Here is a 15,143-nt window from a genome sequence, read left to right as displayed (position 1 = left end):
GCCCGCCGCTGGGCCATCCCCGCGCTCGGTGTCGGCCCATGGAGCTGGCGGCCCAGATGGTCCGTGGCCAGGGCAAGGCGCCGTAGGTGACCCCTTCGGCGGCGGCGCAACAGGCGCCTCCAACGGCGGCCCACCGCTCCCTGTGGCGTCCATCCCTGTAACCGGCGGTGGTCCGGATGGAGACTGGGCCTCCACAAGGATCTCCCCCGGCGGGTCCACCGATAGCGGCATCAACGGCGGTAGCTCTGGGGGTATACAGGAGGGCAAGGTAACGGTGACATCCCCCCAACCCTCAGGACCCAGCCCGTCGGACGCGTCCACCGCTGGCCGTCCCGGAATTGGGAATGAATCAAGGAAGGCGGACGGAACAACCTGCTTGAGCCGCGACGGGTGCATGGTCCAGTGGTGCCGGCCAAACCGGATCCGGACACACTGAGGCCGGCGGACACCAACCACCTCAACGGGGCCCTGCCATGGCTGATGTAATTTAGGGGAGGTGCCTACTGGCACCTGAGGGCAGTGCAGCCACACCAACTGGCCCTCCTTCCATGACCGACCCCTCGCCTGATGTTTAGGCAAGCGCTCCGTGGCCGCGTGTCAGCTGGCCGAGTTCTCCAAGGCCGCTTGAGGTGCTTTGCACAGGCGATCAAGCGCAACCTTCATTGGAAGGGGAATGGAGGAACCCCTCTTGCCTGCACCGGGGTCCAGTTGGACAAGCACCAGTGGCTCGGGTTCTCTCCCATACATAAGGTAAAAGGGGGAGAACCCCGACGAGGCATGTGGGGCCATCCTGTACGCGGCCAGTACCTCTGGGATGAACAGGTCCCAGTCCGATAGGGACGTGCTCACGTGATGGCACAACATAGACGTGAGTGTGCGGTTCAAACGTTCTACCATCCCATCGGACTGGGGATGGTAGGGCGAGGTGCGAACCTTCTTCGTCCCAAGGAGGTCACAGACCTCCTTGGGTAATCGTGAAGAAAAATTCCGCCCTTGATCAGTTAAGAGTCATTCTGGCACCCCCTTATCAAGAACATACCCTTCTGCAAATGCCTCCGTGATGGACGAGGCCGATTGGTCCACCAGGGCCCACGCCATGCGCCAACGTGTGAGGTATTCGATCCCCACCAAGAGGTATTTATGTCCCCGTTGGGATGCAGGGAAGGGCCCAAAAATATCGAGTGCCACGAGCTCATTTACACGAAAAACCTGGATGGACTGCAGTGGGGCCCGATCCTGACCAACTGGGGCCTTCCTCCGCGCACAGTCGTGGCGACATCATCCTCCACGCCCGGCCAATAGTAGTCCCGCTTAAGGGTCAACAGGGTCTTGTGGTAGCCGAGGTGGCCCGGGTCAACTTACCTCACAAGCCAATGGGCACCACCACACAATATCGTTCCAACTGGGCATCCCAATGCATGAGGAGGCCGTCATGAATAGCGATCTCCGGGGCAGCCGACGGAGCCGAGCTCCGGGCCTTAGTCCCAACATGGCGTCGCAGCCTCAGCAGAGAGGAATCTTCCATCTGCATCTGGGACCATACCTCCCGGGAAAGCCCCAGGCCAAAATCCACAGGCAACGCCACACCCAGCGCGGGCGCCGCTTCGGCCGATGCGAACAACTGGGCCGCGGTATCAACTGGGGCCTTGCAGCGGCTGGAACCCAAGGTGCAGGTGCACTTGCCCTCGGGGGGCCGCCAGGAAAGGCCATCCGCATTCCCATGCAGAGTCCCCTTCCTATGGATGATATCGAAGGGGTACTCCTGGAGCACCTCGAGCCAGCGGGACAGCTGCCCCGAGGGCTGGTCAATTCGGAGGGAATATTGCAGGGCTGCATGGTCGGTCTGGATGATAAACCAGTGACTATACAGATATGGCCTGTATAATTGGACAAAGAAGACAATGGCCAGCAGCTCTCTCTTGGTCACACAGTATCGTTGCTCGGTGGGGGACAAAATGCGGCTACCATAAGCCACCACCCGTTCCACCCCTTCGACAACCTGAGCCAGGACAGCTCCAATGCCCGTGTCGCTGGCGTTGGTGTCGAGGAGGAATGGCCGGGAGAGGCGGCGCGTCCACTAAGGCTGTATGAAGTGCCGCAAAAACGGCCTCCTCCTCTTTCTCCCAGCGAAATTTCTATCCTTTGGCAGAGTGCATGCAGTGGCTTCACAATGGTCGCAAGATTCCGGACGAACCGGCGATAGTACGATGCGAAGCCCACAAAGCTACGCACCTCAGCGACAGATGTAGGAGTCGGCCACGTCCGGACACAAGCAGTCTTTTCTGGATCCGTGGCCACACCTGACACACTCACAATGTGGCTCAAATACTTCACCGATGGTTGCAGCAGATGGCAATTCTGGGATTTGAATTTCAAGCCCGCGGCGCGCACTTTGGTGAACACTGCCTCCAACCGCTGCAACTGTTCGTCAAATGTACGACCAAAAACGATCACGTCGTCCAAGTAAATTAAGCAAGACTCCCACTGCAGCCCTGCCAGGACCAATTCCATGAGGCGCTGAAAGGTGGCCGGGGCCGAATGAAGACCCATAGGAAGCCGATTGAATTGAAACAGCCTCTGGGGTGTGCGGAACGCGTTCTTGGGTTTGGAGGCCTCATCCAGTGGCAACTGCCAGAAGGTTGAAAATAATCGCGCACCCAAGAGGGCATCGAGGGAATCGTCCATGTGAGGCAAAGGGTACGCTTCGGCCACTGAAATCTTGTTTAACTTACGGAAGTCAACGCAGAATTGGAGACTCCCATCCCATTTTTTGACTAGCACGATGGGGGCTCCCCAGGGGCTAGTGGAAGGGGAGATAATGTCCGCCGCCAACATGTCATCAACTGCGAAGCGGGCACGATTTTTTTCCGCTGGGCTAAAGCAGTGTGAAATTCAGCCGAATAGGGGCGGAGTCACCCGTGTCAATATGGTGTTCAAGAAAAATGGTACGTCTCAAATCGAATTTACCCTGGCTGAACACATCGGCGAACCTGACGATGAGATCATGGAGCCGCTGGGACTCCTTGGAGGACAACGAGTTGTTTTTGGTGCACAACGCATCAATCCACGATGCGTCAGCCCTCCCCGCGGGCAGCACACCCACTACCACCCCTCCCGGCGGCCTCCGGACATCGGGAGGAGGGCCTGAGGTGGCATGAGCCAACACCGCACCAACAGGGACAGCGATCGGCGTGGGCTCAGAATTTAGAAACCTGCAAAAAAAGATCCTGACCCGCCGCCACTGCGGTAAAAGCGCCCACCAGCCCGTCGAACCTTGAAAAATAATTGGAGGAAGACAGGAGGATGCCTGTCCCCGGGGACTCCAACATCAGCTTGTCGCGCAGCCTCAGGGAAAGTAGGATCTGTGACCCGGGTGGGACTGTCACAGATTTCGTGGTCAGCGCACAAAGTCCGCCCAGTCCCCACCCTTAGCCACAAATGGCGTGACAGGGGGCAGCTGACGCAGCTGAAGGTGAGCCGCCCCATCCCCCGGCGCACACCCACCCATAGCGGCGGTTGCCGGCGCCAGCGCGGCCGCAGCCCCAGCACCCGAATGTGGAGCCCCGGTGGTCCCGGCAGGCAGCGGCAGCGTCGCCCCCCGATCAGCGTCTGCAGCCGCAGCCGCCCCCACCGCACCGGCCCGCGGCGAGCCCGCCGCGACGTCCGCTGCGACATGCGGAACGGCGGCCCTCATGGGCGCTGCCATGACAAGCGGCGTCGCATAAAACATGGCGCCCGACTCTGGCGACGCATGAAAAATGTCGCCCGACTCCAGCGACATATGAAAAATGGTGGCCGCCGGCGGCGTCGCGGAAAAAATGGCGGCGCCCTGCTCTGGCGCAGCGGGTGCGAAAATGGCGGGAGCCTGAGTTGCGGCGGCAGGGACAATGTCGACCAAATCACGACAATCGCGCGTCCCCCTCGCCCGCTATGTGTGTGCGCGCTCCCACCTCCGCCAGCGGGATGGTGAGCTGTGCCACCGACCACTGTAGCAGCTCCAACTGGGCCGCCATGCCGTGCCAAATGTCGGCTGGTGGCACCGCGGCTCCCCCAGTCGCCGCCTCCTCCGGCTCCAGCCGGGCCACCTCTCTGGGGCACGTCTCCGGGGCCCTGAACTCCGGGGTCTCCGCCAGGCCAGCCGCAGCTTCATCCTCCCCCACCGAAGGTACGCCAAGCGTGGTCTTCCATTTCGCGTCGGATTTTGACATTTCCGCGCGTACGGAAGCCACTTCCAACACCAGTTGTTGTGTGGTAAGAACGACGCTGAAGCCGGTCGTGTAGGGGCTGATGCCGAACTGTTTAGTAAGGGCTCGTGTCTAACTCAGGGGAAGGGGTTAACACAGAGTTAGTACTAATTCCCCAGGGGAAGGGTACTGGGAGTTCCTGACACCCTACCAGGCTAACAACACTGACCGAGGGTTCATCCAACTCAGCCAGCCGGGTAAAGCAGCCCTTTGGCCTGGCTCTCTACCCTCTATCCCGGAGCCCCCTACTCCCCTACCACTCAGTCTCCTGGCTCCCCGCGAAGACCCAGTCTACGTCACGGGTCTTCCCTCAAATACCCCGGGTGGCATGACGTCACTTTTCCTTGACGGCATCCCCCCTCCTCAACAGATGTACAAACAGTGCATACACAGTATTCGTACACACAGTGTATACACAGTAGACGTACACACAGTGTATACACAGTAGACATACAGACAGCGTACACACAGTAGTCATACACACAGTGTACATAGAGTAGACATTCACACAGTGCACACACATTAGACATACACACAGTGTACACACAGTAGACATACACAGTGTGAACGTAGACAAACAAAGCACACACACGGTCGACACACACAGTGTACACACGGTAGACATACAGAGTACACACGGTACACACACAGCGTGCACACGGTACACACACAGCATGCACACGGTAGACATACACACAGCATACATACGGTAGACATACACACAGCATACATACACACAGCATACATACGGTAGACATACACACAGCATACATACACACAGCATACACACGGTAGACACACACAGCATACACACGGTAGACATACAGAGTACACACGGTACACACACAGCGTGCACACGGTAGACACTCACAGTGTAAACACAGGACACATAACACAGTGTAAACAAAGTAGACATACACACAGCGCACATAGTAGACATACACACAGTGCACACACTGTACACAGAGTAGACATACACACCATACACACGGTAGACATCCACACAGTGCACACACACACAGTGCACACACAGTAGACATACACACAGTGCACACAGTAGACACTCACAGCGTATGCATAGCCGACATACACACAGCGTACGCACAGTAGAAATACAGTGCACACACAGTAGCCATACACACAGTGTACACACAGTAGTCATTCACACAGCATAGGCACAGTAGTCATTCACACAGCGTAGGCATAGTAGACATATACACAGCGTACGCATAGTCGACATAACACAGTGCACACACAGTAGACATACACACAGCGTATGCACAGTAGACATACACACAGTGCACACACAGTAGGCATACACACAGTACATATGTGTTATGGAAGAAAGACACATCTGATACAGCCGTTAGGATGCCATGGGACAAACACATCGGTTACAGCTAGCACCCTGGGGGGCTGTGGGTTTTGGATCCCTCGCGCCCCTCCCAACGGGTGGGGGCTGCGGGGTGTGTTTGGATCCCTCAGAGTCCCACCCCTCACTGGCCAATTCGTATAAAAGGCGGAGAGCCAGAGAGCTCGAGGTAGTGTTGGGGAGCCAAAGAGTGAAGAGCCAGTGAAGACTGAAGACTGGCCAGATAAACCCTGGAGCTCCTCTGACCCGCTGTCCTTCTCAGGGCCGGGCAGAGCAAGCCAGTGGTGCGGCCCCAGAGCCTCAGAGCCGATGTCCTTCTAAGGGCCGGGTCTGTCTGGCTGGGTATCGTGACCTGCGCCTTGGCTGGGCCAGGTCAGGTAGCCTCCCCTAGCACCTTTAGCGGAGGACCTGGGAGCATAATAGTTAGGCAGATAGCCTAGGGGTATATCCCAGTCCAGCACGGATGAAGGGGCCGTTGCCCCTTCGCAGTTTTGTATAATTCCGTTGAGTTATAATAAATAGTGCTGCCTCGACTACACTGTCTCTGTCGCTTGTGAAGCCACTACAACTGGGGTCAAATGTGGTTCTAACTGCACGCTATGGACACGAGGAGGACAGTTCGCGCGCACAAACCTGGCCAACTTGACGACTCTGCGGGGACGGGTCCGCTGGACTCGGAGACGGAGTCTGAGGCATCTGAGGCCTCAATAACATCTCGGTGGCCGATGAATACCCACTTCCTCGAATAGACGAATCTCTGGACGCTCTGGCAGGGGCACGATTCTTCTCCATATTGGACTTGCTGTCAGGGTTCTGGCAACTCCCTTTGGATGACGAATCCAGGCCAAAGACTGCTTTCCGTACATAGCACGGCCTATTTCAATTTAACCGGTTGCCTATGGGGCTCCACTTAGCTCCAGCTAAGTTATTGCTGGCTTACAATGGGATGTTTGTTTGATCTACCTGGACGATGTAATCGTCTTTATCAAAACATTTGAGGAGCCAGGAAGAGGGGGCTGCTTTTCGCTCCCTTCGCGACGCCCTGGTGGGTGCCCCACCATTGAGCTATCCCGATTTTTCCCAAACCTTTCTTGCTCGATACGGACGCCAGCAATACGGGCATTGGTGGCGTGCTCTCGCAGGTTGTCGGGGGAGTGGAGCGCGTTGTGGCCTACAGCAGTAGGGTCTTGTCTCCGGCAGAGCAGAGATACTGTGTCACCCGTCGTGAGCTGTTGGCCATTGTTTTTTTCATACAACAATATCTGTACGGCCGGCACTTCACCGTCCGTACAGACCATGCGGCATTGCAATACGCCTTGCGCGTTGAACAGCCATCGGGACAATTGTCTCGATGGCTCGAGGTCCTTCAAAATTTCGATTTCACAACCACATACCGTAAAGGTGTTCGGCACACAATTGCAGATGCTCTGTCACACCTGCCACTCACCACGGAGTGCGCCTATCTCCTGGGATCGGGGCATTGTAAACCTCCAGGTGACAGCCCTGCTTTAGTTCTTGCTGCCACCACCGAAGGACCTTCGGCCGGGGGCCCTATCGAGCAGGAGGGGAGGGACTCTTTGCTGGGGATGTTCGTTTCAGAATGGGGCTGCCACCAGATGGAGGACGCATCCCTCCTTGCGTTGCGGCATCGCGCAGGGGGATCCGTTCAGGGGGCGGCAGAGATTGACACGTTGGGGTTACGTCACAGTCTCCTCATGCATTGGGATGGGAAGACCCGCCGCCACAGGCTGGTGGTACCTTCTATTCTGCGCGGTAAGGCTGTGTGGGCTGCTCATGAGCGGCTCCTGTACCTGTGAACCCACAAAACCCTTGCCATGGTCCAGCTCGATTTCTTCTGGCCGGGCATGGCAAGGGATGTGGATGACCTCCTGGGGGCATGTACCCAGTGCGCTCAACGGAAGCCGCCAGCGAGGGGGGCCTGTCCGCCGCTATAGTCTATTACGGTCACCCGGGTTAATGAGCTCGTTGCGCTCGATATTTTGGGCCCATTCCCTGCAACACCTAGGGGTAATAAGTACCTACTGGTTGGCGTTGAATATTTTACTCGATGGCCTATGGCTTGACCCCTCGCCAACCAGTTGGTGCCAGCCAGTCGGCAGCAGCCATCACCGAGGCCTTTGTCCAGGGCTATGTCCTCGACAAAGGTGCTCCTGAATGGCTGATGACTGACCAGGGGAAGAATTTCTCTAGTTCCCTTCTACACGAGATGTGTGAGCTCCTTGGTATGAACAAAAAATCGCACCTCCCCATATCACCCACAAACTGATGAGATGGTGGAACGTTTTCATAGGACTCTCACGTCCATCTTGTGTCACCAGGTGTGTGACTCCCAGACCGATTGGGACCTTCAAATTCCGGGGGTTTTGGCTGCCTACAGGATGGCTCCTCATGCGGCAACTAGATTATCACCCTTCTTTTTGATGTACGGCCGCGATGTTGATCCGCCTATTGAGGCCCAGCTGCGGATCTCCAAGTCACACGCTAAATCTAAACTGGCCGACTACATCAAATTTAACATCTTAAAGTTGGCCGAGGTGCGGGAAGCAGCCGTTCAGAACTCCAACTCTCGCCAAAAAGTGAACAAAAGGTTGCGATCGCGCCAGTCACATACACATGCATGGAGCCTGGGCAACAGAGCCCGGCTACATTGTCCTCAGGTGCCGTTGGCAACCTCGTCAAAATTACTTCGGCCGTGGAGGGGTCCCGTGGAAATTGTACAGGTCATGCGGCCACAATGTGTCCGTATTAAGTGGGGAAAACGTCGTTGGTACGTGCACCCCTCGCGTCTGAAGCCGTTCGTTGCGCCACACACTTCTTCTCCACATAACAATAGCCGAGCATGTGATGTGTTCGCTGACTCCCTGACGGTGATTTCGGAGCCTACCCCTGACCTACCACTAACCGGTCCATCTTCCGGTGCCTCGGGAATGATGCCCTCCCGGGCGCCCACACCACCTGGCAGGGACAGCGATTGCGCTTCCAGGAAGCCGGATTTTTGCGCGCCTGAACGGACTGCATCCACCACCGGCCCGATCGGTTTTTGCCCCCTATGATGGACCTGCCACACGGACACACGCCAAAACGCGGCGGTTTTTGTAATGTTGTTCTTGTTGCACTCGTTTCGTTGCCGCTGTACCCACTTACCTGTTATGTCCCTTCTTGCTGCAGGCGACGGGCATGGCTGTGCTGACGGATAAATCCGGTCGAAACGGGGGGGGGGATGTATATTGTGTACATAATGTTTTTTTGTATAGGTGGGTTGGGTTATTTATTGGGGCATTCGGTTCTTTCTTGTTGTTATGACGCATGCACGGTTCGGTTTCTTGTTTGCATCTTTATTGTAAAGTATAGTTGCAGCCGGGACGGCTGTGGGCTGTACAGGGGGGGGGGGGGTAATGTAGGGGTGTTATGGAAGAAACACATGTGTTACAGCCGTTAGGATGCCACGGGACAAACACGTCGGTTACAGCTAGCACCCTGGGGGGCTGTGGGTTTTGGATCCCTCGCGCCCCTCCCAACGGGTGGGGGCTGCGGGGTGTGTTTGGATCCCTCAGAGCCCTGCCCCTCAGTGGCCAATTAGTATAAAAGGCGGAGAGCCAGAAAGCTCGAGGCAGTGTTGGGGAGCCGAAGAGTGAAGAGCCAGTGAAGACTGAAGACCGGCCAGATAGACCCTGGAACTCCTCTGACCCGCTGTCCTTCTCAGGGCCGGGCAGAGCAAGCCAGTGGTGTGGCCCCAGAGCCTCAGAGCCAATGTCCTTCTAAGGGCCGGGTCTGTCTGGCTGGGTGTCGTGACCTGCGCCTTGGCTGAGCCAGGTCAGGTAACCTCCCCTAGCGCCTTTAGCGGAGGACCTGGGAGCATAATAGTTAGGCAGATAGCCTAGGGGTGTATCCCAATCCAGTGTGGGTGAAGGGGCCATTACCCCTTCTCAGTGTTGTATAATTCCATTTAGTTATAATAGTGCTGCCTCGACTACACCGTCTCTGTCGCTTGGGAAGCCACTACACATACACAATAGACATACACACAGCGTATACACTGTAGACACGCACACAGCGTATTCACAATAGACACACACACACACAGCGTACACACGGTAGACATATAGAGTACACACGGTAGACACAGCGTGCACACAGTATACATACACAAAGCATTCACACAGTAGACATACGCACAGTGTACAACCATCTTCTTGGTTCTTTCGGTAAAGTCACGTAGAAGGGAAGTAATAAAATAATAAAAATAAAACATAATAAAATCAAATAATTCTCACGACGTTTCGGCTACAACGCAAGCAGCCGTCTTCAGGTGAAGAATGAGACACTGTCAAGCTAGGAGCTTATATATAAGCTGAGTTGGAGGTGGAAGAAGAAGAGAGCCTTAACAAAAGAATGTGCATATCAAGAGGAATTTAGCATATTCATGGGAAATGCGTAGGAGGTGGGCGGGGGGGTTTCAAAGTCATATTATGCCCATGCATTATGCAGGATCAGCAGCACCAAAGGGAGGGGGGGTAGCATTAATAAAGGGAGGGCATGTTAATAGTATGTAGAAGCAATGAAACATGTGAATGGGAAAACGGTGGCAGGAGATCCGCAGCGGAGCAAATAATGCATTCCCTGTGGAGAACACAAGATACACAGTTAATGCCAGTGAGTGGACTGCGGTCTGAAAGTCACCATAAACGTGAACAACAATCAGTTAAGATCCGAAGTGGTTTATTACGTCCTTCCAATGATTGCTGAGCCAGAATCCATCTTCTCGGTTGAAATTGTCTCTGTGTTTGTATATGTGGATCGCCTCATGAACGAATCTCTCATGGTAGCCAGATGGCTTGCAGAGAACCTCTGTCTTGGAGAAGTCAATGTCATGTGAACCCACTGAATTGTAACAGTGATCTGCCACGGCTGAGGTGTTTGTCCTACCGTGTTTCAGGTCAGCTTTATGTTCACGGATGCGGTCTGAGACATGTCGTTTGGTTTCTCCAATGTAACTGCTACCACAGAGGCAACTTAGTTTGTAGACGCCAGGGTACTGTATGTCTGGAACCACGTCTTTTACAGACGGAACCAGATCACGGATTTTATGTACGGTGTTGAATCGTACCTGAATCTTGTGTTTAATCAGGATTTTGGAGATCTTTTTTGTGACCCCAGCAATGTAGGGTAAGGTGATGGTTTTGAAAGGCTCCTCAGCAGGATCCTTCTTGACGGTTGGAGTGATGGCCTTGCGGATTGTGTAGTCGGAGTAACCATTAGCCTTAAGAGCTTGGCGTACGTGTTTGAGTTCACTGGCAATGTGTTCCTGGTCGGAGATGCATTGGGCTCTATGGTATAGAGTCTTGATGAGGAAGTTCTTCTGGGATGGATGGTGGTGGGAATCCGGTTTTAGGTAGGCATCCGTATGGGTGGCTTTCCTGTAGACAGAATGGCTCATTGAACCATCAGGTCTCCTTTTAATTAGGACATCCAAAAAGGGTAGCTTGCCATCTTTTTCGACTTCCATGGTGAATCTGATGGCTGGGTGTATGGAATTGATGTGGTCGAGAAATTGGTCTAGAGCAGGCCGGCCATGTGGCCAGATGACAAAAGTGTCATCTACGTACCTCTTCCATAAGGTCGGGTGTAGAGTGGCAGTCTGGATGGCGTCAGTCTCAAATTTCTCCATGAAAATGTTGGCTACAACCGGAGATAGGGGGGAGCCCATTGGGGTGCCCTCAGTTTGCTTGTAGAAGGTTCCATTCCAGGTGAAGTATGTATTGGTTAAGCAGTGTCTCACCAGGGGGGGTACCCCAGCATTCAGTCCTTGATGAACCAAGTCTTCAATGACTGCGATGGTGTCAGGCACAGGAACCTTGGTGAACAAGGAAACCACATCACAACTGACAAGCAGGTCGTCTGGGGACAGGGAAATCCCCTTGATTGTCGATACCAGGTCAGTAGAGTTTTGTACCGCAGAGGTGGTTTTTCCAGTGAAAGGCCGTAGGATTTCAGGCAAAAAACGAGCCAGTTTGTAAGTGGGGGAGTTGATAGTAGAGACAATGGGACGAAGAGGTGTTGTTGTATACTAACCCTTCTTCCATAATTGAGATTAATAATATTTGATGATTTTTATATATTATCTTTTTACTTGTTTTTTTTAATGAGTGAAACACACCAAGCGCAGCAAACTGCAAAACACCAGGTGTTGTTAAGTAATGAACCGGAGGAGGGCTAGGATGGCAGAATTTACAACGTTGCTTCAAGGGAAGATAAGGCCTGATGAACGGGCACATGTCACCCGTGCAGGCGGCAGAGACAGTGGGAGTGTCAGCCAGACATAGTTAAGGCAAAAGCCCAATCATCCTGCATGGTTTTAAAGTAACGTCAAAATTCGAAATTCAACAACAGAGTAGGCTAAATTATCGATCCTCGCGCTCGCTCAAATTGGAGACCAGGCTGCGAGCTACATCAATGAACCATTGCCCATTTGCTAATCCAATACTGAATGTTAATATTACTGAAGTCAAAACGAATTCTATGACCTCAGCACATAGGCAAATAATAGGGCAGTGTCGACTCAAAGGCAATGGAAGAAACAGAGGCGCCTTTGTCTAAATCACAACCACAGAAAGCCAGGAATCATCACTGATTGTGTGTTCAGGAATTCCGAGCTAGTTAGAACACGTGCACAGGGGGGGAGCTGATGTAAACAACCCTGCGCGTCTGGATGTGAGGGGGCCTTGGACCTGGAATCAAGAATAAACACTCCCAGAGCAGAAGGTGGACAGGGGGAGAGGTGATTTAAAAGAGGGTTGTATATCTCTCAAGGCACAAGACCCAGCTGAACAACACGGCTGCGGGGGTCACCAGAAGTTCGCATTCGCCTAGTTAAGACAAAAAGCTCAATTATTCTGTATTGCTATTAAAGTAACGTTAAAGTCGGAATTTAACAACAGGGTAGGCTAAAGTTATCGATATTCACACCCACTCCAATTAAACCAGGCCACAAGTTACGCCTACTGAACCATCACCATTATTAAGTCAATATGAAATGTTATTTCCATACTTCAATACTTTCTATACAATTCGACCCGAAGCATATGACAATCAGAACCTTCCTAAGTCAAAATTGAATCGCACCCAGACAGGAGCGAATAGTCAATATAAGGTTGAAGAGGGAAGGAAATCAAGAGCACGGCGAACTGCAAACGTAAGCAAAAAGCCGGGAACAACACCAGCCCAGCAACAGCGAGTGGGGCTTCGACAGGCCATAAAGTAGAATAATAACTCCCGGGGTCAGGGGACACAAGAAGAAGCAGGCAGACAAAAACCAGAACTGACTCCAAGGTTCAACCGCCCTCACCTACTCAGGGGTGACGGAAATTAATGAGGCCTTGAATTAACGGCAGGCAACAACAACGGCGAGCAGAGATAGGGTGGGGCAAAGACTGCAGGCTATGGAATGCAACTTCGTGTCAGTAAAGCCCTGACAAACAAGTTAAGTTAAAGACATCACAATACATAATATCGCACATAACATCAATGTTAACGCTATTCACCGTAAACTATATTCCGCTTATATAACCATCCAGGCACCAAGGAATACGAATTCCTAGGATCAAGAAACTTACCCCTTAACCTAAGATATCGGAAATAAATTAATAGTAATAAGTATATGCATGAAAGACAAAAGTTAAACTTATGGAAAAGCCAGGATAACGGGATGAATCACCACCAGGTCGAATATAAATACATAATAAAAAAAAAACAATGTTAAACCCAGGGTCGGAGAGAAAGGGAGATCCCGGCCGTCTTTGTATCCCCGCAGCGCGGGATAGGAGTGTGTATACGCTCGGGGAAACCTACACTTGAGTCAAGCACCACGATGGGAAACGACAGACCTTAGGTTACATACAGAATCATAACTGTGAAATAGTAAGGGACAAATGTTAACTTAAAACTTTTAACCATTTCTTTGTGCGCCGGGTCGGAGAGAGTGTTGCCCCCCTCCAGGTTGTGCAACACGAACAAAGACGCCTATGAGACGATTTGTAACGTCTGTGTTTTGGGTTCATGAAGAAGGCCAGACAAGAGATAAATTGCACCCAGACAGAGAGACGACTTCGAGACAATTTGTAACATCTGGTTGTTTGCTCGTGGGTTTTATGGAGGGAGTTGACAACGGAATATACCGTCAGTGATGCACACAAGGACATACGGACACACACATGGACACACCTGCCTACGGACAGATCCTGACACAGCAAAAATCGGAAGCCCCGCCTTGTGGGCGGGATCCAGGGGGATTTTTCAGCATAAAGGAACGGATCCTGAACATTGGAAACCAGTGCGACGGGAGGGTCCACTCAGAAGCTCGACCGGGAGGGTCGACTCAGGAACGAGTGCGACCAGAGCGGGTCCACTCAGGAGTGCGACCAGAGAGTCGACTCAGGAGCGAGGGCGACCAGCGGGTCGACCCAGGAGCGAGCTCGACCGGGAGGGTCGACTCAGGAGCGAGCTGCGACCAGCGGGTCGGCTCGACTCATCTTCAGCTCGTCAATCTCTGCTGCCGCCGGAGGTCTCCGCTGCCGCCGGTGGTGAGCGTCGCGACTTGGCGACGATCCAACGCTGCACGCTACGAGCGAGTTGTGGGCGCCACCTACCGACCGGGTTCCGAACTGCGACAGCGTATCAACAGCCATCCGAGCCAATTCACCACGGTGACAGGAGAGCGCCTGATACGTATGACGCGCACCGCCCCCTCACCACACGACCACCAGGCGTCTGTTTGACATAAAGAATCGACTCCGAACACTGACTATTCAAGACAACTCTTACCACTCAAACACACTCGAACCCATAAGTCATCCGTGGCTGGGAAGGCATCACAACGAGACCGAGTGGTGGCCTCCGTCGTATAAGAGTATTCTTAATTTTTATCTTTAATATTTAGTGGGCTGTACTCTTAATCGCATAAATTCCCAACAGATCCATCAATACGAACTGATTCTTGGCACCTCCTTCCGCCGAGCCACGCTCACGTGGGGAGTGGTGGCCACCGGATCCTTATCAGGTGATCTGGTCCCCAATTAGTAAACTTGGTATAAGATAACGATCTTCGGAAAAGGAGCACCGTCGCAGGCCCTTACTCCGAGCCGTTCTGCTGTCAGATAACCTGCCGATGTATCTGTTGAGATTGGTGCCTTTAAGAATAGTAACTGTTTTGATTGTGTTTTTTTTTTATCGCCGTATAATCTTTCAAGTATCTTTCAGTCATAATCGCCGCACGTACTCGCATCCTCTACAGAATATTCAACTGTTCCGTGACCCAAGGTGTTAACAACGTGATAAGGGTTGCGTATGATCAATAAGGAGTGCGGTACTGCGTGAACAATATTGAGTATAATCATTCATTAACGTTAAGGTTTTCTTAGCATAGTATTTGCATGTTTTAACGACTCTCTCTCTCACTAACAACCATCGCGTTATGCGGGATCCATGTGCCGTTGTCAAAGTGAAATCAG

This window comes from Lethenteron reissneri, unplaced genomic scaffold (assembly GCF_015708825.2).
Source record: "Lethenteron reissneri isolate LAM-NWPU_2019-01 unplaced genomic scaffold, ASM1570882v1 scaffold_115, whole genome shotgun sequence".
NCBI classification, from domain to species: Eukaryota; Metazoa; Chordata; class Hyperoartia; order Petromyzontiformes; family Petromyzontidae; genus Lethenteron; species Lethenteron reissneri.
Note: the sequence above shows the minus strand (reverse complement) of the source record.